Source organism: Melospiza melodia, chromosome 1, assembly GCF_035770615.1.
Source record: "Melospiza melodia melodia isolate bMelMel2 chromosome 1, bMelMel2.pri, whole genome shotgun sequence".
NCBI lineage: Eukaryota > Metazoa > Chordata > Aves > Passeriformes > Passerellidae > Melospiza > Melospiza melodia.
This window is the reverse complement of record NC_086194.1, coordinates 88509893-88534609: the sequence shown is the minus strand read 5'-3', so window position 1 is coordinate 88534609 and position 24717 is coordinate 88509893. Positions and strand designations below refer to the sequence as shown.

At 41.4% G+C, this 24717-nt stretch overlaps 1 long non-coding RNA gene across 3 annotated transcripts in view; it reads right to left on the bottom strand.

Annotated features, from left to right (window-relative positions):
• Positions 1–24717, bottom strand: part of LOC134420844 (uncharacterized) — a 155238-nt gene that overhangs the window by 16969 nt on the left and 113552 nt on the right. For all 3 annotated transcript variants that reach the window (XR_010028430.1, XR_010028429.1, XR_010028431.1), the window contains 2 exons: positions 3604–3829; positions 807–923 (listed from right to left, as the gene is read on the bottom strand). This is a non-coding gene — a long non-coding RNA (uncharacterized LOC134420844). The remainder of the gene's footprint in view (positions 1–806; positions 924–3603; positions 3830–24717) is intronic.

Below are 24717 nucleotides of genomic sequence, written 5' to 3'. Positions count from 1 at the left end.
TCTATGAGCAACTCCAATTAGCAGCAGGCCATAAATCAACCTCTTCTTGTTGCTCTGAGTGAGTTGCCTACCCTACAACCCAGGAGTCCTGACTTTTTCATAGAATTAATCTCCCATTCTGTAAACATTGAAAAAAGAGCTCTTAGATAAAGGATATGGGGAATATTCTGTTTTTCTAGGAAGAAGAATGAACTTAGTGGAAGATCTGGAAAGTCTTGAGGCTTCCATTTAGTGTCATGAGGTTATTTAAATTTTTTTGTGATTTTGGGGTTGCTTTATAATTCTGTCTTCTGATTCTAAGAACTTCTAACTAAAGCATTTGTCTTCATGAGCAAACAAAAACAGTCCCAACATATTTTCCAAATCTGTCTAAAATAGTTCTCAATGACTTCTACTGAGTTCTACTCTAGCAAAATCCAAGTAGCTTGTGAGTGGTACAAGTGGCACAGCCCAAATAATGAGTGTGGTCCCACTCCAAGCACAGCCCATGCACTCCCTGAGTGACTGAGCCTGTTTGCATGCACACACAGCCACAGGACAAAAGTACTCCAGCACCAATACTCATCCCATAAGGAGGACATAAAAAAGCAAGGCTGGTCACTAACGCTCAGCAGCATGTGCTGGCTTCTCTTTATTCAAGAACTCTCCCAAGAAATACCCATGTGATGGTGCTCAGGGTGCCTTAAGAGCTCTGACAACTCTGAGTAGAGCACCCCAAGAGAGACAGACACTTTCTTAACCTTATGGATACCACCTATTTCACAAGTCCATTCTGCACACGTGAAAAAAGCCCAGCTGTCACATACCTTAATTGGAGCTATAGAGGAAAAGCAGAGGATTCAGGAGTTACGAGGTCACGGACATTCTTCAGCGGCTTCTCACACAGCTGGCCCTTCAACAGGACTGTAATGCCCAGGAGAGACCTAAAAACACAGTATTCAAAAGAGGATGGAAATGCTGCAAAGTATTTAGTGAGACATGAGGTCAGTAATGTCAGCAGTTTTGAAGTAAAAAGGGCATTGAATGGGAGAACTTTCACCTTGCTACTGAGCCTATGAAGGAATTCAGGGAAGGATGGCAGAGTTTAAACAGTGAAAATGAAAAAAAACCCTCAACATTTGCAGTTTGGATAAACCAGTGGTAGCCCAGACATGGGACAACTGAGATGCAGTTTTCTATAGCTCCTAAACTAGATCAAATATTTTGGCTTACATTCTTCCTGAGCATTCAATTATACAAGTCCTCAGAGGCATTTCTGTGACTTTTTTCCTCCCAAAAGAAAGCTGAGTAAGAATTTGGCCCAGGTGAATTTGCAATAAAGGAACCATGAAACCACAGAAGGAGAAACTGCATTTGGAATGATTGACAAGGATCATCGATACTGTTGCCAAGGTAAGAAAGATCATCCAAATATACTTGATAAAAATTAAATATATTGCCAGCTGTTGCCATTTCAGCATGATGTGGTCCAGCCCTCCCAGAAGAGAAAAGTCCATGTGTATTTATCCAGATCTGATTATCACACTCCAAAGGTAGGAGTTGGGCCAAATCTGTCTCATAAGCAACACACTTTCCCTGACTATCTCTGCACTGGAAACATAAATTGCTTTATTTTCAAAAGAAGTTTAATAAACATAAGCCTGCCCTTAACTCTTAAACTAGAAGTTAGCTGTTTCTCAGACAGATAGATCTTGTTCTATACAGGGCTAAGGGAAACTTTATGACAAGAGGGCATTTTCCCTACTGCCAAATTATTTAGGAGTTCTTGTGGCTTTTCCCTAGGTCCTTTGAGACACCATGACAACCCTAGTATGTCAGGGACAGGCAGAGATCAGCACCAGAGCTCAGTTTTTTCTTCTGGAAGGAGCTGAGTCATTTTGTTCAGAAAAATGACATTACTTCACTAACACCAGACCAGTAACAATAGTATTGAAATAATAACTTCATTTGGATCATCAGTTTTTAAGGGCTGAATTTTGCCTCTAAGTTGCATGACTGCTTCTAGAGGAAAACTTTTCCTGGTACTCTCTCCTGCTGTGAAGAAATCTGTGCTTCCCTGACCACATGAAGTCCTTGGTGCCATCAAATATGATGGAAGGAATCTGCTTCTCCATAGACGAGCATGTCTCAAATGAGGTTTTCTAGGTAGAAATTCCATTAGAAACCTTCTGCTTTCTGCTTCTTTCTATTGCAAGATTTGTTGCTCAAGGGATCAACATAATCCAGTCAGCAGACCCACTCCAAACCTGGTTAGCCTCAGCAGTAACCACTACAAAGCAGCTGAAATTTTCAGTGGAAATTTCTATCTAACTTCCAAAACCCATGGAAGAAACCACTGGCACATATTTAAAATGTTCAGATTTGCCTCCAAATGATCTAGCTTCAGCTTTGTGAGTTTTCTGCTTATGTCTTCAGATCTGGAGTGCTCACACATCAACTTCATTAAAGTCAGGTAGCCAGCCTGCCAAAACCAGAATTGAGAGCAGGCTTCAATGATGACAGAACTCAACTGAATCTCGACCTCAGGTCACCAAATTTTTCTGATGCAGTTAGAGATTTGTGAAATGCACAATAATGCTAGAGCTCTAGGATGTCAGGAGAGGTTAAAGGAAAAGCCCAGAAATTTATCAACCCTGTGCCCTTGCTGGGAGGCCAAAAAAGAATTTTGACATCAGATAATATCTTGTGCAGTTAGGCTAAAACTGCAATGTCTTCATCACCCAATGAGGGCTTTTGCATTTAGGATTTGGGGGAAGGAAATTGTGAGTAGATGTGAGTACACATTTCTGATGAAAGAGATGAGAAGACAGAGGGGATAATTTCCAAGAAAGTGAAATTGTTCTTCCTTACTCACATTAATTTTCTCTTCCAATAGCTACAGTTTTCCCTGCTTTTTTTCATTATAAGCAAGAGTACTGGAATATCACCACTTTGGCATTGACACCATTCTTCACAATGGAGTGATTATCATGAACTATTGGCCATGATTTCAGTTCACCCTTTTGAATGGTTGTTATTCCAAGTTCCATTATCCATTAAGTCTTGAATATGTCTGCTTCCTGCATCTCCTCCTCACATGGTTTTATAAATGCCTGCAAAAGAAGTACTCTCAGCTGTGTCTGAGACATGTCAAGAAAGTGATGTGTAAAGTACAGGAGGTTGCCTCAGGTTTTGGGGTATCTAAATATCAGCTAAAGATAATAACAAAACTGGAAGTCACCTTCAAGTCACCAAGCACCATGATTTTAGGTCTTTGTCACAGCACTCCATGACTGACAGAATGAGGAGTCCAAACTTATTCAGTTGCTGCTTTCATACCTTTGAACAGCTTGGTCTCCCTCTTTATACTTTTTCTGTCCCTCCACAAGGACTCTCTCCCTGAACGCTGCAATTTGTTGCATGAGTATTTCTCTCACCAGTTGCAGTGCTTTGCTGTAGCAGTTTCCTGAGTCCCCCATCAGCAGTGCCTAGCAAGTCCTAGGAGCTGCCATTCAGGCAAGGATACCTTTGAAGACTGTCTCCCTTCAATTACACAATTTCAGAGCAGGCAGAGACAGTGCCCGATCACAGATCCCCCACATGCAGTGTGGTAGGCTAACTGACCTGAGCTGATCTTTTTCTTGGCTTCTAGTCAAACTCTGGGTCTTCTCAATTCAACTCTTTTGAGCTGCAACCACCTCAAAGGACATTTTGCTGGCAGCAAAGCTCTCTCCAGTTTACACCTGAAGTCTGGTTCTCTGTTTCCCATCACAGTCTGAGGGCCTTTGAATCGCTCTGTCTCCTCTCGAGCATTGCAGACACGCCTGTGATTTTCCAACCGCAGGATGTTCTGTACAGCGAAATTTCAAAAGACACATAGAAATAAGAAAGTGCTGATTCACAGGTGCTCTATGGCAGAAATAGTGGGAGTATTTCTTTGGCATACTACTGGAAAGTCTCTCATTCACTTCAGGATGAACATGTAATTTTAAATACTATGCTATGAGTCCATGTGTATGTCATAAATTCCTTACTGATCTCCAGGGATGTGGCTATCTGATTGCCACTCTGCCACAAGCCACAGATTTTTCCCAGATATCATTAGTCTGTGGAAGATCCTTTTTCTGTCCCTGATGTTTGTGAGATCAAGTCCCAAACCAGGCTCTTTCAATAGACCCTCATCCTGAAGAGAAGTGCACCGGGGAAGTGGGCACACAGTTTTCATTTTAAAGAGCCTAATTCAGGACATTCCATTATCATACATCTAGTGTTATTGATATCTTGCTCTAATTTTGAAGTAAATGCATACAGAATGAATAAAAACACTGAAAAATAAATGGGCATTTGGCACTATCATACCTAAGCACTCTCATTCCCTTTACTTGAAAAGCAATTTTTGTTTTTCCAATAAATAAACAATATTTGGCTTCTCTTTTGAAATTCAGTTAAAAGTATTAGAAACAATGGAATCCCCCATGGAACTGATGCTTCAGTTCCTGAGAAACATGGGGTTCGGATTTCTGTTTTGCTTTGTTTTCTAATAAGATCAGGTACTACATGGATATGTTTGGGATAATGAGAAACTTTTTCCAAAATAAAAAGTTAATACAACAAGCTTTGAGCAATTTATAATGGTTGTGAAGCCTTCTGAAGGCAACTGTATTTTGCATGTTAATTTCTAAGCAAAGTAACAGTAAAAATCCAAAGATAACATAAAACCATTTTTATCCTTTCAACTGCTCAATTTCCCAGAAATATCACCAAATTAGTGTAACCCAGTTTTTTAGAACTAGTAAAAACAAGCTTTCATAAAAATCTCAAGTTTATAAAAACATTTCCTTTCACATTCTCACAAGCAGAACTTGAATTAATAAAGTGAAATACTCTTTTTTAACATATTTTAATTAAGATCCTTTCAGTGTGCATCATCCCTTCAAATTGAAAAAAAGGTTTTTTCTATTTCTCATTTTCAAACATACATGTATGTATAAAGAGGAGTGAGTGGGGAAAATACTCCAAGGGAAAACAGGATTCAAAGGAGTTTCAATTTTATTTTTTTTAAGAGAAAAGCAATTTTTTTTTAGCTGATTCTGCATGCAAATACCTGAAGATAAAGGAAGGACAACACCTATAGTCCAACGTGTTGTGTGAAAGAGCAGGAAATATTTTCACTTCACCCTGTCAAATGCTTTTTAAAATTCTTTGTAAGATTCCCAATGTAGGCCATTACTGAAAATGGCTCTTTAATGGAAGGTGGGCTATGCCAAGCGAAAGTTCTACCCTGTATAAGCAAGAATATCAAAGGCTATGGCACACACACTGCTCAGCTTCAGCTGCAGCTGAGAGGTAAAGAGGGCTCTGACATGTGGCACTTTAGAGCTGAGAGTATGGGTTGACATGAGGGAAAAGAGTGACATACTCCATTAAGGAAAGCATTTTAGGATAATGCCTGGAATGTGCCAAAACTAGAAGAGTATAAGTGAAGAAAACAGAGCCACCAGGAGAGCTAGCTGGTCAGAAGCCAGCTAGTGTGAGAGGTTAAGGGGGGGGATGTGAGAAGGCATGAGAGTTTTCCCCTATGCTAGCTCCAGAAGCTCTCACACATGACCTGGCTGAGCTCAACCTTTAAGATAAGGTTTCCATCTGCTGCTGTAAGTAGAGTGGCTTCTGAAAAAGGATCAGTGCACCTTTTGAATTGTGTGGTATTAAGGTATGAAGCCTGCTGTGGCTTGGCTGCAGCTGTGGTTAGTTCTGCACAGTCACCACTCAGATTTGAAAAGTGCAAAGGTGCCTCTGTTCTGGGGGGGCCACAACACCAACACTAATATATTTATTGAGCCAGTAATGGGTGCTGCCCAAGGACACCTGACAAATCCTGCTTAAAAATTAACACTTTAGACACAGGTGATTCCAAAGGATTCCAGAAAATCTAAGCCACCTCATTTCAAACACCCACTTGTTTTCTTTCAGCTTTTAGAGCCAAACAACTTTTCTGCTTGTCTGAAAATTTATAAAAATTACTGTTGATCAGAAGAGATTGGCAAAAGCCTAGGTGACCTTTTTGTACTGTATTCCAGCAAACCACCACACTAATTTTTCTCAGCTGTGAAGCATTGTAATATTAAGCAATGCATTCTCACACATTGTGATGGTTGAATTTTTTGCCTTGTCTTTGAAACCTGTTATTTTCTTCACTAACAGCTCAAGAGATGCAATTTCTTTAAAGCAACTATTTCCATTAATACAGTATCACTTGGTCAGCCAGAGACCCTGCAAATGTAGCCTTAACAAGCACCCTTTATATGAATAATCTGTAGTCTCTTACTAACAGATGATAACAACAAATTTACTGAGTGATTATTGCTCTAATGTGCATTTACAAAAGATATGTGAAAGAGAACTCCAATTTGACTAATTACATAAACATATTTTCCTCATGTAGACCTCCAAATATGATTGTTGTTGCCATTACAGCCTGCACTGATCAAAAGAGATGTTTGAAGAAGCATCTCAGTGGTCAGCATTGGGTTTTCAGGCTGTTTTTATCAAACTAATAATTGAACTAGTGGTGCTTTCTAACCTAGTTACAAATTTTTGGAAAAATAATAACTACTTGATACAAGAAGTGGAAATTGAATAGGATATGCTCAGACATTTCTGACGTAAAATTGAAAAACTGCAATAAATGTGTTTTTAAATTTGTCTCCTCAGAGAAAATATCTCTATTTTAAAACAGCTGCTCTCAAAATGATTTATAACCTTCATCTTCAATGATACCAAGATCTTTAAAAGATTTGAGACTTGATGAATCATGGCCATTCCATGGGGTGATGCAGCAGGATACTGCTTGCAGATGCACCCAGACCTTCCATGGTTTGGATTACTTGGAGACACACTGCCACAGTGGAACAAGAGTTTGAGAAGGACAAAGATTGTTTTGCTTGAGCAGAGAGAAAAGGCTACGATTGTGAAGGTATGTTTTTAAATGACCAAAGGTTCATTTCAACTTTCAACTGCTTCTAACTCCTTGCAAAAGCATGGCAATCCATCTTGGCATCTCCCATCCCTTGGAACTGTACCTTGCATTCCAGTAATGGCCAGGATGCTTTACACAAGCTGTTCACATTAGAGATTACCAAGAAGTTCTTCATCATAAATTATGTTGACCAAACTGGTCAACAAAAACTATTTCAAAGAAAAATGCCAATTCTGAAAAAATCATCATCCTGGTTTCTCACATAATGTTTCTTGGGGGCTAGAGCAGCAGTTATTTGATGATTTTCCAAGATCTCATCCAAGACATAAGAGAACAGCAGAACAGGAACTCTACCCTGTGTCTCCCTCATGAGTACTTTAGTCCAACAAGCCATCCTTTACCTGGAGAGCATAAGGGATGTTGGTTTCTCCTTAGCCAACGTGAGAAGTATCACCATTGCAAGTGAACAGAAAAGTATCAATGAAATGGAAAATATTATTTTTATACAGACATAACATATTTAAATAGTCAATCAGTTTAATTACAGATATGCCTCAAATATAATCAGTTTCTTGTGTAAGTTTAAAGGCAAAGACCTTGGAATACCTAACGTATGCCTCAGGTTTCAAGAAAGTTTCAGATTGAGGAAATTTATATCTCTGATTCCTAGTTATTTGACACCTTAAGAATGAGACCTGGGCCTGTGACTGGTGTGAACTAAAGGAGACCTGAAAACGAAAGAACAAGACCCTGATACTGACTGAAGGACAGAAATCTCTCTTTTTATGACCTCTGTAATTTAGGCTTCATTTTAATAGGCTCTTCTTAAGCCTTTAAGTGTTAGTTGAACTTCAGTCTAACCCATGAATGAGGCTGAAATTGACCCCTGAAAGTATTGACTCCACTAATTAGGAATCCTCACATTATTACTGCACTAATAGTGTCCTCCATTATGACAGCTATGAAATAATTTGCCTCCACTCAGCATTGTACCATTTTGGGAAGGAAGGCTGGGTAGCCAAAACGGGAATTTCAACAGGGCTTGAGTTGAGGTTTACCATAATAGAGAGAATTAGAAGACAGTATATGTTCCATAAGAGAAAACACCTCTCTTCATACATCTAGCATATCAACATATATCTCAGCAAAACTATGTATCCACACCAAGACCCAAACCATGTGTTTGTTTAGAAAGACAGGCAGTTTGCCTTTTCCTTTTTTTTTAATTCACCCTTTTACTGGCAAAAATAGTGTAAAGTGTTTCTTTACAGAGAGACTGTATTGCAGAGAGACTGCAATAGTCTCACTGCTGAAAACCCCAGCACAGCAGATTAAAAGGAAAGCTGTGCAGAGGCAGCAATGTGTTGTACCACCCAGGGAGAGCTTGGGTACACATCAAATGAGCCCGACCTTCAGTGTGTGGGTGTGCTGAGATTTTAAAGAGGTTCCCAGTTGAGGAGAAAGAGTCTTCCTTTAAGCTAAGCACCACATTCCACATGCTTTAAGCAAGATGAATTTCTGGATTTCAGGGAGCCTGCCTAAGATGCAGTTAAGGTATTCCAACAGATAAAATTCTCTCTGCATGCTGCACTAAAACACAGCTAGCTGAGAAACTGACCTCTGCTCTGCCCGTTGTTCTTGGTGGAACACAGGACAGCAGGGAGACTGCAAGGTGGAAAAAATAAGTAATGCAGGACACCAAGCACTGCTTGTTCACAGGGTAGCTGGAACAACAGTGCTGAAAGCAATTTATTATATAGAATCATAGAATATCAACCGATTTTTGGAAAAGCATGGTCTAGGCAAAACAGACCAGCACCCATTGCAGCTGAATCTTAAAAGTGACCCATACTGGGGAATGCACCATTTTTCCTGTGAAAGATAATTTCAAGGACTGCTTGTTTCCATTGAGAAAAATTTCCGTCTTTTGTCCAATTGGAATCTTCCTGAGAAAAGTTTGTACCCCTTGTGTTTTCCATGCGACTTCTTACAAATGGGAATATCCATCTTCTTTGTAGCCTCACTTGAAATACCGGAACATGGTGATGAGGTCTCCCTAAGCCTCTTTTCCCAAGGCTGAACAAATCCATTTCTCTCTCAGCCTTTCTTCAAGCATCAGCCTGTCCAGGCCTTTGATCACCTTTGTGGCCCTTCTCTGGACCCTCCCCAGCCTGTCCACAGCTTTTTGCACTGTGGGGACCAAAGCTGAACACAACATTCCAGGTGCAGCCTGACAAGCAATGATTAGAGAGGGACAATGACTTCTCCATCTCTGCTGGTGATGCCCCTATTGATGCAGCTCAGCATCCTGCTGGCTTTCTTTGCAGCAGCAGCAGCACACTGCTCACTCACACTGAGCTCCACCAGGACCGACCTCAAGTCCCTTTCCACAGAGCTGCTCCCCAGGTCTCATTCATTTATTAGCCTCACATGTAAATCATGATGCTCTGAGAAGTTTGACTTTTTAGCATACAGCCAGAGCCATGGCCACTTTCCTCCATGGCCTCCAGAGAGCCCCCACATCCACTCACTGTGCAGCAGTTTGGACACAGTCTGTCTGCCTGCATAAATGAATGCACAGGCAGGGAAGGAAGGTGCACATGGATACTCTCAGACCTGGTTGCTGCCCCATGACAACGTGTCTCTCTGCCAACTGAGACACCACACTACAGCAAGGCTGGGAAAATCAGCCAGTGTGCATCCTCCCAGACCAAAGGGAAAATCAGCCCTGCGCTGCTGGGGAGAAATTTGGCAAAGCATGGACCTCAGCCTACTCATTTATACACTCCTAGCTGCAATGGCTTTTTAGCATTATGTTGCAGTAAGAGAGTAGGAACATTATTTGCCTTAGATCTGAGAGCCAGGAAGATGCCTAATGGAAATCTTCCCTTATCTCAGGACTGTGTGGAAGATAAGAGATGTAAGTGCTTTCAAACCTTCACTGGCACACAGGTAGGGATGTAACAAGCCTATACATCTGTCAAAAATATGCATTTTTTTCTTTGTAAAACCAAACCAAATACTTTCTGAGGGCAAAATAAAGGTTTACTTCAGGAAGTTTTGCCAAATGAGACTGATGTTTCAGGGTGGCACAGAGTGTACTTGTGTGACTTTAAAATAAAGCTGTTGATCTAAGGTAACAGTCTCAGGGTCATTTCCTATAAGTATATATATGATCCCCTAAGCAATATTTTCCAGTTCTCATTCGTGATTAAACCAATGCATCTGATCCAAAATAGCAGAGAGAAAATATTTGTGGCCAAAACTTATCTGGCACCTTAACATCCCACTTGACAGACGCTAAAAGTCTGTTCAATGTCAGACTTTTTGCACTAATATGTCTTTGATCTCATTTTATCACACAGAATGTGATCTGCCAGCAGCCCTTCTCTTACCTATGCCAGTACATGCAAAACTTCTGGGCTTTTCTTTTCCTCAAAGGCTATAGAGAGCAGCTGGCTTATTGGTAGGAAGATGTAGCTTGTCACAGGCAATGTTCAGATGTGAATCACACTAATGCTGAGCAACTTTATCATTCAGGCCTCCTCCAAGTCCCCATGGGGATGGCATGTTGATGGGGTCTTGAAAATACAGAAGAGGGGAAAAATCCCACACCCCACTCCTATAGCAACTCCGCTAACTCCTCCATTTCTCTGAGGGATTTTCCCCTCCAATCCAGCACTCTGGTGCCTTTATCTCCATGTGCATGGAAGTTCTTCTCCACCCACCTCAGAGATGAATGCTGTGCTAGCAAAAGGCTGTGTAGTGTTTTCTGAAACCACAAGCTGAGCATGGGTCAGCACCTGAAAACATCACCTCCTCCACCTGCTGCTCCACCAGGTGACTGACATCAGGACACACAACTGTGTCGCAGCTTTTGCAAGCATGTGCAGAAAAACTGCCCATAGAGGAAAACCCTGAACTTGGGGCATATGAAAACATTGTACTTCTACATGCTAATAACAATGCACTAAAATCCCCTGAACTGAAGCACCTTGATGAACAGTAAATCATTGTCTTTTAACAGCTGTAAAAAAAGAAAAGTTATGAAAAGCTTAGTCTAAGTAGTTTTTAAGAGATGTAAAAATACAACTCAGAAAAATCCTAACCCAATTCAAAATTACATTTGCTCCTTTACATCTTTATTTAACACTTATTTGGAAACTTCCAGAAGTTTAGACTGTAATATGAATTTAAGTACCACTTAATCACTTGGCTCCAGCTGAATATATCTTCATTAGGCAAATGTGTCTTATTTTGTTCTAATTAAAAAACAGTTATTGTTTTTTGCCACTGTTATTTGAAACAATCCCTAGAATGGTCCCCAGTAAAGCAGTCATCCCAGCTAAACATACTCCTCTCAGAATGAACCCAGGAAGTTCAGACAGGGTTCCTTCTTTGATGTCCACTAAGTGTTTAATCTGATTCTATGATTATTTTTTAAAAATCTCATACTGCCAGCAATAACATCTCACACCCAAATTAATGGCCGCAGATAAAACAAAAGGAACTTCTTGAAACCTTTTATATTGTTCTCAGTAAAGACAATAATGTAGATGTGTTCAGGGCTGAGGAAGAGTTAATCCTCATAAGTCCTATTAAAACCAGTAGTCAAATCCCTAGGAGGAATTTGAAAATTTCAGCCCTGATTTGTTATCTTGTTGCTCTCACCTAGGACAAGCCACAGACCATGAGGGAAAGCTTACTGTCACAGACAGGCATTCTCACCAGCCAGGAGAACGCTGTTTCTTGGCACAATGATATTACTCAACATGCAAATTAAATATGGGTAATGTGCCACAGGATGAAGGCCCTGTAATAAACTGTCCAAGGAAGGAAACGCCTCCCGCTGTGTTTCCAGAGTACCATGTAATTTACACTGCTGTGATTCTGCATGAGAATATTAATGACCACATTTCTCAGCCAGAAATATTAAAATCATTATTACCATCTGAGGCTGTAGACTACAGGCTGGAAAGAAAGGGGGTTCACTGAAAAGAACATTATTTTCTAGCTAGGAAAAAGAAATTATTATTTCAATCCAGAATCTGCTTTACTAGCTTACCCTAAAACTAAGAACAGAAATAGCTGCTTAAGCAAAGCATAGCTAAACATGGGTTGAGTCCTAGGACTACATTTTTTTCTTCTGTTCAGTAAGGTACTTCTTTCAGATCCCCACTGGCTTCTGGGAACCTTGGACAACTTCATCAACTGTTACAAGGAGAGTTTGTGTTTCTGTTCAGACATTTCTCTCAGTAAACAGACTATTACCTCACAATTCAGACCATCTTTACATGATCTGCTAGTGTGATAATGGCAAAGAATTTGAGTGTGTTTTCAACAATAAAGTTCTGTGCCTGTACAGTGTCACTGTTGTGGAAGGTGACAAAAAGATGCGCCTTCTGTGTGTCACGCAGCAACTCCATGCTGCTGATTAACTTGGCCACACACTCCAGTGAAGTGAAGAAGGATAATTTACTTCAACATTTTAATTTCAGCTGTGACCACACAGTCATAAAATAGGAGCTAATCAGCCTGGCACAGCAGCAGACCTCCGCTCTGAAGAAACTTTGCTATCTTGTTAAGTCAGTCACCAGCTATACCACCAGAATTCAAAGTTCCCAACTACTTTAAAAAGAAAGGTGGTTTAATGAGGTCTCTGTATTTTATTATGGATGCCAACATACTCGTGTGGTGACCTGGGAATTCAATAGGAAAAGGGAAGTTTTGAGCTGATACCAACAAAAAAACAAAACAGAAATAAATGTTGCAAGTAAGAACTGAAACAGGGAAGTTTTATGAATATTTGCAACTGATATATCTACAAAAATACACATCAGCCACACAAAATTGAAATTGGGGGACTATGCTACAATCCCAAAGGTGTTTTACATTAGGGTGTTAATTTCTGTACTCTGAGTATACCAGTAATGGACCAGACTGAGCCAAAAAATGTGGGTCTCTCCTATGACAAGACACTAACAACTAGTCAGAGAATTCTGACTCCATAATAACCAGACATGAAAACAGGTATTTCTAGGAAAAGCTAGAAGAGTGAACCTGGGGTCTTGTTTGACCAAGATGATAAGCTGTTCTGAGGAAGAAACTGGTGGAAACAGATGGCTGAGCAAAGCTCAGTGAACTGCCAAAGGCATGCATGACCAAAGACAGTTTGTACAGCATGATACAACATGTTCTACCCAAACCGTGATGGTCAAAACTGTCCCGCACAAAGATGATTTCCAGAATTTTTCTGGGATTTCCAGAATTGTAATAAGCCACAACTAACAGAAGACACATATTCCAGACATCTAAAATCTTTGACAGAAGAATAGGTCACCCTGAGGGGCTGACAGCATCTTTGCAAGAGACACCCAAGCCACAAGGGGAACTGGGAAAATTTGAAGGGTTCATGTACACAGGTTGGCACAGACTCAAACTTTTCGCTGTCCATGCTCCATGTTGGCTGGATTTGGAGGAGTGGGGAATTTGTGCAAATGCCAGAATGTGGGTAGAGAAGGTGAGGCTGTCAGCCCTAATTCATATAGGTATGCCCTCAGACACTCTGCTTGGTTCAACATTTTACTCTCTGACTGCAAAAAATGCATTAGAAAAACAGAGAATGCTGTGGTCATCTGTCTTTTAACTAAATATATGTTCATAAATCATTCAGCATTTGGAGATGCTTGGTTCCTGATTCTTAAGCAGGTCAAAACCCATTGTAGCACTCTTGCAAGAGCAAAGGAACTTTTCTGTTGCTGATGGCACAATAAGGGCATAAAAAAGTGTGTGAGTACCAATAAGAACTGAGTCTGCATCTTTTTAAGGTCAGACTTGATTCCTGACCTGTGGTGGAGCACTCATTTTAGCAGTTAAAATATAGGAAAATGAATTTATACTAGGTGATGGTGGCTGTTCACAGCCATGCGCTCAAGCTTGGGTAAAGCTTCCCCTGGCAGAAGTACAGGACATGTATTGTGAGTCTGTCACTTCCAGGAGGCAAGGACACATCCAGGCAGAACTGTGAGCTGGGCTCTGCAGTAGGTCTGCACATGTGCAGAAGACATACACTGGGTTTCTGCATGGTCTGCAGACTTGTTGAAAGCATTTTGGTTTGGTTTGTTGCTGCAATTGCTTTTGCTCCAAACAGGAATCCTTGAAATCTGAAGTGCTCAAATTCTTGAGGAGGGGATGGGGACCAGAAAGAAAGACACAACTGAAGAACCTGAAGGTAGAGTTCCATTAGCCAAAGAGCACATCCAAGCATTAGTCTAAAAAGCTAACAGCCCAGATTGAGGGAGGGCAGAGGAGGAGGTTGTTTTTTTTTTCTCTGAACTAAATAACAGAGTAGAAATCCTCAGTGACTTGCAGAAAGCCCATCTGTTTCAGTGCTAAAATCAAGATTTCCACCACTGATAGTGGCTGGGGGCAGGAACAGGACATAATGAGCAAGAAATGACAAAGTCTTTGAGAATTTTTACCTCAAGCTGGCAGCATTTTGAGGAGTCCTTTGTTGTTCTCATATGGCATAAGGTACTGAAAATCAAATATGTTTAAAAGGACTAAAATTCAGAAGAGCTCTACAGCTAAGGTTTATCACTCTTAATGTTCCTCTTTAAAGTGTCCCTGCAGTGCAGAAGGTGAATTTGTAAACACAGAGTTTCTGTGTGACATTCATTTTCCCTTCCACTTTCATGTCAGCTTTGCTGCATTTTACACAGCTACACTTCGAGGTAACCCTCAGCATGGCCATACCAGTGTGGCTTAAAACATCCAACCTGGAATTATTTTTTTTTTCTCAGAAGTATTTTTACCTTCTTTAGACACCATTTCAATAGCCCAAGATAATTCAAAATTCTATACCTAGCAATTCAACTTATTTATGTACAAAAGAGCAAGGATAGACTGCAAACAGTCAGCCAAGCAGAGCAGAAGGCTAAAGAAATTCATCTGGAATAAATGCTTCAGGAAAAAGAACTCTCATGTGGTAATGACATTAACCTGAACAACCAAAGAGATATTTTGGCTAAGCCTCGGGATGTGAAATTTCATTTAGTTTTCACTCATCACTCTCATCACCTGTTTTTAAAGTCACGTGTTTGAAGTGAGTTACCTAACTCCACATCTGGGCCCACAAATAGCTGGGATGAATGTCAGAAGCACTTAACCCTGCCACATTTACAAAAGAACCCAGAGGGTTAGATACAATAAAAGCTGTAATGACAGAGTCTTAGCTGAAATATTCAAAAGTGAATTGAGGTCCTTTACGACCACCTTTATTTTCCACAAGTGCAGAGCATTTGCCTCAAGTAAAGCAGGCTCTTCAGAGAGCATGAGTTGAGCAATTGATATCACAGATGGTTTTTAACATGTTGGTCCATAGCCTGAAAAATGTGGTTTATATTTTTAAAACATGGCCGTAGCTAATGAACTTGTTTAAATATTAGGCAGAACAGCAAACATGGGTTGGAAGGCACAGAAGAGAATATGACAGGATGCAGACACAGGAGGCCATTGTGGGAATGGACTACAAGCCAACTCATACGTTTTAGGACAGAAGTCAGTATTGCCTCAAACCAGAGCTTTCATTTAGCCCATTAAAAAGCTGCACAAAGCACAAACTTCACAGGTAGATCTAAAGCTGTGAGAAAGGGTGAACTTGCATCAGATTTAGGGGGCAACAGAATTTAGTTTTCAGTCCTGGTCTCTCACAAACAAACACATGTACAATAAATATATATGCACTGTTACATATTCACTTTTCACAACTTTCCCGTAAAGTAGGAGGATGCTTTAAAAAATGCATTAAGCTTGACAGCTGGAAAAAATTTAATAATAATAAGCCTGATCTAACATTTCAGAGTACAGAAGACTTTATTTCAACTTAAGAGAGATATCGAACTTCCACCATGGAAGATCAAGACCATCAGTGCCAAGAAATGAAAAAGCTGGTAGACAAAAGCAGAGTGTGTTTGAAATGTTGCTAGAGTATTAAAATGTTAACTATAGTTGACTCACATGCAAGGCTCAAATCTAGGAGTATGGGCTGTGTTGCAAGAACAGCATACTTTGTTTCCAACAGGGCTCAGTGTTATTGCCCAGTATGTGGACTGGCAAATTAGTCACACTCTTCCAGTATGAAAGAGTTTGACCAAAAAAAAAAAAAAAGTTCTTGCAAAACTGAGTTTCTTTGTTCTGTCACTTATGAAATCAAAAGCTTGCTCTCCCACCACTGTGAACTACGCCAGCCACATCACTCCTCATGCTTCCATGGAGTTTTACCCTCCAGGTCACAGTGGGTTTTTGCTCTATTGTGGGGCAATGCAGCCAGGTTTTGCTACTGGACAGTTAAGGCCAGAACACAGAAATGTGCTGTGACAGCACATCACAAAAGAATTACTCATTCCCTGGGTTAAGTAACAAAAGGTCTTTATCTCAGGAGTTAGGTCTACTAGGACCAGACACAGGGGAATAAGGCAAGCAGGTTATTGCCTTATTCCCCCACAAAGCAGAGAATGTGTTTAGTAGATTTGTCTCATCCCTCATCTGCTTGTCACAAAAGCTGAGCACAGGCTAGTACCCTTCAAATCTTCTGGTGTTCAGACTAGAGATAAGAGGATCAGAAGCATGGCAGTCCAAATTCAGAGAGACAGAAGCTGAAAACACATGCACACAGCCTTTACCTTAGGTGCACTCATTTCCAAAGCAAAATTTTCAATACTGCAGGCACCAAACTCAAAACACACTTTGAAAACAATTCTAAATAGCAACATTACATCACTGTAGCTATTCCTGTGCTGTGAGATGCAAAAAGAGAAATGATTCAGAAATATCACTATCAAACCTATTCATTAAAACGCCCTTTTCTTACCTCACCATGTTGTCCCACTTGGAACTCATAAGAACAGTGAGGTTGACAGGATTAGGACACAGTCTTGGAACATGACTACTTTGTTTGAGCAAACACCATGCAGTGTTCCCTTTAACTCATGCACAGTTTCTTGGCATGTGTCTTAAGTACAAGTCAGCTGCTCTTCACTGTATAGAGCAGGGGCAGAAGCACTGAAATGCAGCTATCCCATTTTCAAATTTCTGATCCATACAAGGCTATCAAGACACAGGCTTTATATTGCTACAGAGCCCTGCTGATTTCATGTGCTGTGGCACAGCCCTGCTGATTTCATGTGTTATCACAGCCACATGTAGCCCACAGGTGTTCTGAAACAATCAGCCCATGTAAAGGGGGTGAGTTGCTCCTGTTTGCCTTCAGTTTCAGCACCAAAAGAAATCACAGGTAGATGCTAAAGGTATCCAAAACAGCCTAAGTGACCAAGTCCACTAGTGGGCTTTCAGGATTTTCATCAGACTTGGAGCAGGTGGTATGACTAGTTACTGAAATTCCATGGGTAACAGCAAATTGCCATGATGTGAAAACAAAATTTCTCTTCAGTCATTTAATCACTGCCTGACAGGGCCAGAAGAAGCAGTGCTGACTCCTGGGAATGGCCAAAGCTGTGAAACTTCACTCCTGTGACCAGAGGTGATGGCTGTGGGTGTGCTTTCTGGGAGCAGCATACAGGGATGGAGTCAGCATTCCCTAAGCTACTGATTCACTCCTCACTACCAGTCTGGATGGGGTCTGAATGGGTGAGAAAGCCATACCATTCACCAGAGAACTGTGTCCAATTGGAAAATTAGGTCTTATGTGTTTATGACTAGGAATGTAGACATTTTCCCTAGAAACCACCTTCTGGTGGTGGGCAGACACCTTGCTGCAGTCACCTGCATGAACCGATTTAAAATAGTGCATGGGTTCCTTCCAGTGTCACTGTGATGCTTGGTCCCACAATTTTTCAGGTCTCCAAGACACGACTTCTCCGCACGTCTGTAACACGCACACTCCAGTTCCACATATCTGTCTTCTTTCAGTTGCCATCCAACAGCCCTTCTCCACACCTCCAAAAAAGTAAAAATAACAAAGCCAACCCCACTTATCTTAAATGGCAACTTCATGCAAGGTTTCAACCCAAGGTTATTTTTTCCTACCAGTTGTTTCTTTGAGAACAGATGGCGTTTGCAATGGTTGAGGATATATCCTATTTTTAAGTGTCATATGTTTTTACTCTTCTGCAGTGGACTCAGCAATCAGAGGAAAATGCCACAAGAGATGGGCTTTTTACATGATATACAAACCATGCTGTCTCATGCCACTCAGGAAATTATCTCCTATTGCAAGTGCCCAGCAGCCAGGGTGCCTGTATCCACCCTTCTGGTGCAATGTTTCCTGCCAGTAATGGATAAGGAACAACCTGCATCCGGCAGTGCCAACTCAGCAGAGCACCCAAATATTACCACAACAAAACTGGCAGTGAGAAAGTTTAAAATTACACACCATGCCATGATCTAGTACATGGTGTCCCAGAGAACATACTCATCTTCCACCACAAAATTCAGTATGATGAGAATACCTCATTTGTTGCTTCATTTTCTTTTTGGTGTTTTCTTCTGCATACATCCTATTTTGACAAGGTAGCAGCTCTTTCAGAACAGGAGAAGCAATGAAAAATGGAGTCAAGATCTGGCATATTATTTAGGTTTGTTGTTTCTTATACTGCAAGTTCCTAGGATAAAGTCAGCCTGACATTGCAAGTAACTGTAAGCTCAGTCACCCTCTATTTTGATCCATCTGCACAAGAACCCACTCTTATAACAGAAAGTCACCTAAAAAAAATCTGACCTTAAGCTTTAAAAACCTGCCAGAGAGATTAGACCATGTTTTGGACTTTGCTAACGTGGCTAAACAGCTTTAGGGTCAAACCTGGGTTCTCATTGATTTGCAAAGGCCTGGGTGTACCTGAAGTCAGTGTTTGAAAGTAGCCACACGAACAGGGAAAAAATGCTGTTGTGAATGCTTAAAAGGCATTTTAAGAATTTAAGCACAGCCACAGTGACTCATTCACCAAGGAAACACAAAAATTGACATCTATACACCTCTGCCAAAGGCCTCTGGGATGCCTCCCCTTTGGTTCATGCTCCTGAATAATTTCCATTTTGTTTCTCTGTCAGGCTGAGCACTGAAGCAGCAGCAGCTCAAAGGTGGCTCTGCCTAAGGCAGCTCTGGCTGCCTCCCTCTCTCACTGCCACCCCCTCGGGGCTCAGCAAGCCCTGCAAGGAACTTGGAGGCAAAGGCTGGCATCAGTGGCCTGAGGGAGCGATGGTCGATGGCACTGGGATGGATGCCCCTCAAAAAACCTGAAACTCAGGAGAAAGGAAAATAAAATCAATGTGGAATCAAACTTCCCATGTAAATTCAAGCAGAAGGAGAATGAGGAAGGGGAACTTTCCTCATGTATGCTTCACACCAAGTCAGAGGGACTCAGGGATGGAGAGTCTCTTACTGTTTTCCACTAGTTCTAGGTATTCAACTAGGACACTGGAGACCAGGGTTCTCCTCTCTGGTGAAACAGGAGCAGGATTTGATCCTAAGAGAATTTCTCACCCACCAAACTATTCTGAAGTCAGAAGCTAGAGGACTTTTGAGTGTCTCCTGGTTCCTCTTCTTCTAACAAATTGTGGGTGTCTGTTTCTTGGCTGCTGTGATACCAAGTTATTCTCACTTTCTCTGGCCCCATGAACACGCACTGTTTGCCAAAACCCCAAGCAGATCTTCTGCTCTGCTTTCCTGTCACATGGAACAATGAGAGATGTTTAGATGCGTACAAGATTTGGAAATACAGATTGGAAACACTTCTGAGAAATTTACTGTTTGCTTACTTCTGCATAGTTTTAGATCAACAACTTGTTACAGAGAAGTCTCAGAAGGAAGCAAAATAATATGTATTTCTAGAGAAAATGAAGCTGCTTTGCCATAAATACCATAGGCAAAAATAATAAAACCTCTTGGGTACCCTTCCAGCCAGCTTGCACCATCCAGTCCCTTAATGCTGTAGTTTAATGTCTCTGCCATTAGGCTGGGTCCTCTGAGCATGTCAAAATAAGTTTGAGTGAGCACATCTGAAACTTGCTAGTAGGATAAATGTCCTTTGTTCTCACATACACTTATTTTCTTGCTATTTTTCAACAGCACTTTAAAAGCCAGTCTTGCCAGATACTGATCTCCATACTAGAGTTATTTTGTAGCACATTTCTTCGAATTTATGAAGCTACTTGTCAAAGAAGGTGTTCAATAAGGTCAGTCTTAAGAAATCATATAACCACAGAGAGCAAAATCTGAAAAAATCTCCCATTTCAGGCAAGCTGCAGAAGCTAGTTCCCTTTCTTCTTGAAAGGCCAAGAGCATGGTCCATAACCCTCAGTTCAAATAAATAAAAATATTCTATCCTCAAAAAAGTCTGGAGATGCCTGTAAAAACCCTGGTTCTTTCCCATGGATTGTATGCTTCAGGATCCAATGTCCAGTTACACAGTGTATTCCCAGAGTTTCCAGCCTCCTTCAGAGAATGAATGAATTCAACCTTGTACACAAAGGGGACATGTTAAAGCAGGCTCTGATCTGATAGGGCTTACAATCACAGAAGTTGTGTGGTGCTTTCCTTTGACAATAAACCTAGAGATAAGGTACCTATCCAAATGATAGGTATCATGCACTGCTTTCCTGCATACTCACACAGATCTGGAAGCTTCATAGGATAAAGCAAAAGGCCCTCTTGTTGCCCTAAATCCCTTCCTGTTAGGTCATTAGGAAAGTGTGGCAGCAGAAAGGAAGAAACACCTATGTGCAAAGTCCTGTATATGGAGACCTCTGGAGCTGTGACAGAAGTCCACAGGGAAGTTATGGAAATGTTTCAGGCTTTGTGGAGAAACTTCTCTTGTTCAGACCCAGAGATCCTCACCCTAAAATTGAGCAGTGTAGAAAGGGTCTGATACTCAAAAGTGCCCATGGTCAACATCAAAGAAGGGCGTAGCCAAAACACCTGACCTGGAGAAAAGCTGTAATTCCAACAATAAATTTTACTGAGAGATGGAGCAGTTTCCCAAATTGCCTTTAAAAGGTAGACTTGTAGTAGTGGCAATTCTGTGCCACTCTGAATAAAAAGATTTTACTCATCTCTGGGCACATCTTTTCTACATCACAGAGTTGCCCAAAACTCCTTCTAATCCAACATCCTCAATATACTCGTGTTTCATTTTCCAGGTGTCCATTTTGGGACATTTGGTACGTGGATAACATAGGAATTCCCACCTTGCACTGAAGGTCAGGGTGAGCTGTGCTTTTAATGTGAATGCAAGAAGAGAAAAAAAGTATAAGTACCTTGGTCCCCCATATCCCAGATACAGAATCAAAGATCAGTGGGCACATCAGGCTGTAACAGCTATAACTTCTGCATCTCAGTGGCTCGTGTACGAGGACACCTCACATCAGTGGAGAGCTAGCTGTGAGCAGAAATCCACTTGTGTCCAGGAACAGCTTACAAACTATGATCAGAGCCCTTCCAGTCCCCTGAGCAAGGCCTGTATCCGGTGCAGGGCTCAGAGTATGTGTATGAAGTAATGTGAAGGAGAATAAAAGGAGATGAAAAACCATAATCCACCTGGACCAAAGTGAGAAGTCCAAAGAGAGAAAATACAGTGCGACCACCTACATGAAGACTGGTTTAATGCAAACACACACACACAGCAGAGGAAAAGGATGGGGGGACAAATCAGGGGTATGGACCCCTGAATTGAAACCAGGCACATCTAAACATTTAGCATATGGTCTTAAGAAGACGTATAAACATACATACCTATACTGAAAACTGATTCAGGCAACTCCTACCACTTTCAAATAAAAATATGTATTTGTATGTTCACAAATTTTCAGCCAGGGTTACTCTAACCTAAGCTCCTTTCCCATGTGGACATAATTCATACATGGTATACTTAAACAGCCCTAGGCAGTGAACTAAAAACACTGTTTTATTTACAGTTCTCTAGCAAATGATTCACTGTAGATATACGTCAGCTTTTCCATTAAATATTCATCATTTGGTGGTTTGCTCCTGCTGCCATAAGGAAATGCCATGGCAGTGCCAGGGCTTAGATAACAGCAACAACTGCCTTAGGATTACTTAGAGCATCCACTTCTACAATAATGCAACCCATTTAGCAAGAACATACATTTTGAAAATGACTTGATTTTCCTCTCAAACAGCACTTGGGCCTAACATTCATCATCAGGTACTGAAGCCTCTTTGATGCTACAGTCATCTGGTCCACTCCTAGGATTGGTCAAGTTCAGTGGGTGGATGGGCAGAGGTCAGTTTTATGAGGTTCAACAAGGTGAAATGCCCATTCCTGCATGTGGGTCACAACAACCCCATGCCATGCTACAGGCTTGGGGAACAGTGACTGGAAAGCTGCCCAATGGAAAAGGACCTGGGGGTGCTGCTTAACAGAAGAAGGTCAACAAGAAGGCCAATCCTGGCTTCCTGGCCTGTGTGGCCAGGAAAGGACCAGGATATGGTGTGGCCAGCAGGAGCAGGGCAGTGATCATCCCTCTGTACTCAGCACTGGTGAGGCCTCACCACAAATCCTGGGCTCAGGTTTGGGGCCCTCACTACAAGAAAGACACTGAGGTGCTGGAGCATGTCCAGAGACAGATCCAAATCCAAAATTTTGTAGATAATCACACATACTGCCTCATTCACTACTGAAATACCAGTAAATGCACACACATTTTATACAGTAACAATGGGATATACTGCTTTTGTCCTCAACGAGGAGATAACAATGAAGCTGGAAAGCCTGGAAATACTTCTGCAAGATTTCAGATATTCTACATAGATATATTTTCCAAAGAGTCTTGCTTTTTTTTTTCCCCTTTTGGTCTTGCTCAGTCACACACAAAAGTAGGGAGTTTTGTTTCAGTCGAAAACTGAGCAAGATCTTACTTCAGGCACTTAAATACAAGTGACTGGAAGAAGCTGCCTCTGAAATCTCACCACAAACAGCCACAGAGCTCCAGTGACCTGGATTCTTCTCTTAGCTGATGTTATACCTCATACGTGGTTTATTACACAAAAGAAAATCAGGGAGCAATTTGCACTGATGTGTCCTCCTGAGCTGTTGGGACAGGTTTCAAACAGACATGTGTTCAGCAGCCACACATCAGCTGACTGATGAGAGCTCTCTGGGTCAGTCACACTGAACTAGCAATTTCCAGTTCTACAGAAATATCTGTTAAAACAGATGCATAAGATGGATGAAGTCCATGCTGGCTTTAATGTTGGCTTTTAGAAGAACAAAGGAGAAACTTTTACCTTTTATAACTACTAGAAGAAATTCACTTATTACTTGCCAGTCTCTGGTACCCTGCCACCACTTTCTGTCAGTGTTAGATGTCAGCTACAACATTATTTAGTGGAATTTGGGTTAAAAATGGTCAACATATTCCCCTAGACAAATACTTCTACGAATATGTAAGAAAGGGGAATTAAGTGCTTAGAAATAGATCCACCTAACCAAGCACTGTTTGGGATGTTTGTTCCAAGACAGTCACACAGCCCTGTGCTGCTGCTTTCAGAAGTAATGATATCCATCCTATAGCCAACTGAGAAAGGATTCCTGGCTTTCAAACTCTCAAAAGAAATACTTTCCATTCTGTTCCTGAAACCAGTCAATACCGCAGTACACACAATTGCTTCTAACACAACTTCATTAAGAGCATGTGTAGGCACTGGGTGAGGGTTATCAGAAAATGACCCCTTTCCAGCTGGAATATAACATTTTTTGCCCAGAAAACTGTTTCATTCTCTGCTGAGTACACTGCTGGGACTGTATTTCTGCTTCAGAAAGAATCCTTAGTGAAGAAAGAAGTCATAAAATAAAACCATGAAAGTTGAACCCATCTTTTAGAAAGCCACTGAACTGATGTTTGTGTTATGCAGAGGGTCCTGTATCCCGAGGTTTCCCTAACTCTAGTTTGCTATCCAGTTCCAGGATTGCGGAATATCGTGGAAGAAACAACCATTTTGTAAAGGGGAGCCAAATAGTTCATAATCAAGATTTACCTGCATGGACAAAGAGGGTCAAAGCAGAAAGGAGCCTGTCAGCCCCAAGCAACACTGGCCCCAGGACATCAGGCTCATGTCTCTGGGGGCCTGAACTTTCAATGAAGATTTTTTCTCTCATGACATAAATTCTATGTACAGTAATAAAATTTACTTTACTTTTACTTTGAAATCTACTAAAAAAATGTTCAACAACATCCTCTTCTGGAAAATATAACCATCCTGTGTTCACTGCAGAGCTGTCAGAGCTCCAAACTCCATCATCACTTGCCATCATGGGAACACCAGGCACCCAATCAAAATCCAGCTGAGAGAACAGAGGAGGATGGGGAGCCAGGCTGCACCACAGATTGGTAGCAGGGGCATAGTGGAGACTCTACCCTTGCTCACAAAGAGTACAAATCTTGCAGGATTTGAAAAAGCTACCACAGTTAGTGCATGTTCACCAGAGAAAAGCATGCCCTTAAGCCAGGATACAGCTGATACAGCTCATGACAAGCAGCTCCTGCTGTCAGAAGGGAACTCTCCAGGCAGGGGCAGTGACCACTGAAAACAGCTGGCCCCAGTCTGCACACACTCCCCCTGATCCCTGGCCTGGCACTGGCAGCCAACCTGATTTCATTTCCCCAGGCACTGGCAGAAGCAGAGCAAGCAATGAAGACACAACTATTCTGCAGTGCCCTTGGCAGGCTGCTGCTGCCCAAGGCAACAGCCCACATCACCCATGCTCCCAGCTGGCCCTGCTTTAAAG